Source organism: Capsicum annuum, chromosome 12 (assembly GCF_002878395.1).
Source record: "Capsicum annuum cultivar UCD-10X-F1 chromosome 12, UCD10Xv1.1, whole genome shotgun sequence".
Classification (NCBI taxonomy): Eukaryota; Viridiplantae; Streptophyta; class Magnoliopsida; order Solanales; family Solanaceae; genus Capsicum; species Capsicum annuum.
The window spans coordinates 37,035,886-37,040,054 of NC_061122.1; the positions used below are offsets into that span (position 1 = coordinate 37,035,886).

The 4,169-nt window shown below is 38.6% G+C and overlaps 1 non-coding gene across 1 annotated transcript; it reads right to left on the reverse strand.

Annotated features, from left to right (window-relative positions):
• Positions 1–1,553: 1,553 nt before the first annotated feature.
• On the reverse strand, positions 1,554–1,660 carry LOC124889840. The gene has a single exon (XR_007048754.1). It is a non-coding gene; the product is annotated as a small nucleolar RNA R71 (small nucleolar RNA).
• Between the last annotated feature and the right edge of the window lie 2,509 nt (positions 1,661–4,169).

Below are 4,169 nucleotides of genomic sequence, written 5' to 3' on the forward strand. Positions count from 1 at the left end.
GAGCGGCGGAAAAGCGGAAAGTTCTCTCTTTTAGGGTTCTTAGACATTCTTTTCAATTTCTTTACTTTAAGACTTGTTTTGGGTATGATTAATTACTTATTTTGGATGATGAATTCAAACATGAGTAGCTAAACATCCTATTTCTGGGGTTGAGGCTAAAAACATGATTACTCTTTTATATTTTTATTCATAGTTTCCTTTTAGATTATCATCTGGGTTGTTCTTAATTTCTTGAGCTTACTATTTTAATGATTGGCCACCATTAGAATAAATTTATATTTTTTGCATCCAGGAGGAAAATCATAGGATAGAACGAAGAAATTAGGGAGCAAGTTTCTTATTCTTCTATGAAATAAGAGATTTGAATTAGCATCTAGGATAGGGATATACCTAGAAGTCTTACTTGGTTCACTTGTAAGAAGACAACTTTAGGAATCTAGAAGAATTGTTGTATCTCTGCGGGAGTTGTAGATACAACGTTCAATAGATAAAAGATTTGAGGTCGGGAGACCAAGATCGTTGCATAAACCTTGCGAATCATCAACCCGATAATCAATTAGACTGTGATAAGAATAGAGAATTGTATGATTGTTCGAAATATCTCAACCTTGGAATCATCCTCATTATTGATTACAACCGTTGCTTGCTTTGCTCTAGTCGTCACTAATTATTTCTTGTTTAATAATTTACATTTTATTTATAAAATTAAAATCATCTTGTTACTTCCAAGCACTTAATACCCAATTGTCTTAAACTAAAGATTGAATAAATTTTTAATTTATTGATCCTCGTGGGAATGATATCTGACTGTCTAAGTCTCTATACTACTTGTACGATCACGTACACTTGCGTGTGCGTAGAGACACAATAAGTTTTTGGCATCGTTGCCGGGGAACTAATAGAATTAGTAAATTGCTTAATTTTTGATTTTTGATAATAAGTTTAAGTGTTAACAACTTGATCTTAGCGGCTGAATTTTTACAGGTTTAGCTGAACATTGGATTGACTAGGGATAAAGAGTTAGTAGAGCCCTTTACAGAACCGAAAGTGATTTTCATCAGAGACGAAGAGCTCAATATTACATTCAACCGGGATAGATGGATGAAATACGAGATCCAATTATTGCTGATCCAAATATTGAAAATGTTCCAGCTCCTGTTATTCCAGTTGTTCCTGTTCAGCCAGCCGCAAGACTTGTTTGTGAGGTGGCAATCCTACTTACAAACCATGTGACTAACAACATTAGGAAGCCTGAACCAGGAGGTCGGTGGAAATTAAAAAAAAATATGGTGCAATTATTGAAATCTGCGGGGAAATTTCACGAACTTTCACACGAGAATCCGCAGCAGCACTTGCAGACCTTCCTGGAAATAAGAGGTACATACATTCCTGAAGATATGAATGTTGATTATGTCAGATTGACACTCTTCCCTTTTTCTCTAATGGGGGAAGCAAAGAGGTGGTTATATGCTGAACCGTCGTACTCCATCACTTTATGGGAAGATTGTGCTCGGAAGTTCCTCATTCGATTCTTTCCATCCCAGAAGACTGCACGATTGAAGAGTGAGATATTGAGTTTCAGACAGAAAGATGGAGAAAATCTCTACCAAGCTTGGGAGAGATTTAAAGGCATACTAAAAAATTATCCTCATCACCATCAATCGAATGATGTCTTGGAGAAAACGTATGAAGAATTGTATACATTGTTAAATCGAATCGCACAAGAAAATCCTGATTGACATGCAGACTCAAGGAGTGCTCCCAAGAAGGTTGCAGGGGTATTGGAGGTTGATTAATTCACTGCATTACAGGCACAGATTATAATAATGCAGAATAATCTAACTACTCAGCTCAACAATTTAAAGTTGGGTGCAACACAACCAGCAGCCACAACAAATGCAGTTCAACTGGTATATTCGTGGTGTGAAGTTTGCAGAAGTGGTGAGCATAAGGCAGATGCATGTTCTATGAATCCAGATTTAATCAACTATGTGGGGAATGCAAATCATCAGGATCAACAGAATTTTGGCAGTGCGTATAATCCAAACTAGAGGAACCACCCTAATTTCTCATGAGATGAAAAGAAGGCACAAAATACAAATCAGTATAAGGGACCAGTGAAATTAAATCCACAATCGGCTCAAAATAATCAGGCGACTGCTCAAAATAGCAATGTGGAGGAGTTGATTAAGCAATTCATGGCTCAACAAGCACAATTTATGGCAGACATAAAGACTCAACAAACATAGTTTGTAGTTGAGTTGAAGAGTCAACAATTGCTCACAAGAAATCTGGAGTTGCAGTTGGGTCAAATTGCAAGATCGCAGAATACATGGCCCCTCAGATTAAATAGTTCACATGACGCGACGCGCTGATATCGCACCAGTTCACTGAAATTTGACAATTGTCAAATCACACTTCTCAACGTCGTGATAGAAATCACGGATCCTTACTGGAATTTGATAATTGTCAATTTACCCAGTTCTGTATCACGCTATTCTTCAAAATCAGATATCCTTGTGTAATTTTCACCCTTTTCTTACCTAAGAAGGTCCCCACTTACATACATTATTTTGCAAACCTAATTGCTCTCCTCAAATGCGGTCATCTTCTTATTTTCACTTTGTAATACCCAACAATCTCAAAATAAAAAATAAAATTATTCAGCCATAATTAAAAGAAAGAAGATAAAATAGCAAAATACGAACCACCACCCCACACTTAAATAAAGCACTGTCCTAGTGCTTCCAAATAAACCTATGGTAGGGTGGCAGTATATTCCCTGGTCACTCAAATGAGACTATGGCAGTCATATCCTCAGGAGTCCCGTCCACATCATCACCATCATCATCAGCTCCATCATCATCAGACTGGTCCTCTTCATTCGACTTCATTTTTGAATCCCTGTACCTGTGCTCTTTATCAGTTGGTATATCATCATCAACCGGCTCAACAAAATCTGGGCCAATCCTCAACATAGTCCTAGCATGGTGCTCGCGTGGATAATCAAGCTCTACAATATGGAGCTCCTCTGGTGTAGCTGGTCTGCCTCCCGTCGTCGACAGTATCATTATAAGGCCATACAGCCTGCCTAGTACCTCATCAGTCCTCATTTGTCGCTCCACCATGGTCAAAATTAGGCCAGTTTCCCCAGATATGCACCTAGCAGTAGTTATATCCACAGGCCGAGTAATAACCTCTGGCTTATAATCCAGCTCATTTTCATCCACCCTGTGCCTTCGCAAAAATCTATTAACCAAACCTCCAAACCCAAAACTGCACCTAGCCTATGTACATGCCTTCTTCATCGCAGAAAAAATCACATTACCCATATTTATCTCCACATCAGGACACATCAGGGCATAGATCAAACACACCATGTCCCGAGTAACCTCCGTCATATGTTTGCCTTGAATCAAGCATAAATAAATAATACGACCCCACATCCTTGCTTTCTTGTTCATCTGAGCATAAGAGAAGAAAGAGTGCAAACCTATAACATGATGCCTAGTCTAACGAGCTGAGTATCGCTGACCACATAACAGATGCCTGATATACACATACGGAGGAGAAACTATAATCTGCCTCAAAAAATTTAGGTTTGCTTCTGGTATACCCAATAAGTCATTAATATCAGTAGCAATGAAATAAATTACTTTGTTGTGAACCTTCAACAATTGATCAAGATGACTCGGGTACCAATTGGCGTAAAACTCTCTGACTAAGTGTAAATTTCACTTAGTCGGTTGATGGAAGACGAAATTCATATTGATTGCCTCAATTCTTTGTACCATGGACGGACATTCTCTCATGAGACTGGCACGGTCAATATATACCTCCGGAATATACTTGGCATTCGTATGCTTGGAATACCACTTCTTCCCATCCTTGTGGACTGCTTTGAATCCAAAATTTACGTACCTGCCCCCGCTGAAATGGTGGGGCCCTAGGTACCCATGTCAGTTGACTTTCAGATGGTCTACTTTTTTTTCTCGCAGGTGCAGAAGGACCTACCTTCGTCTTACCTTTAACTGGTTGTGGTTCCATAATTCGTGTAACACAAAAAATGCAACAAATATTTAAGTATGTTAAACTTTGGACTAGCTAAACTGAGTGTGCATTACTGGTGACTTTCCACCCCACACTTAGTTGTTAGCTAAAATACCTGT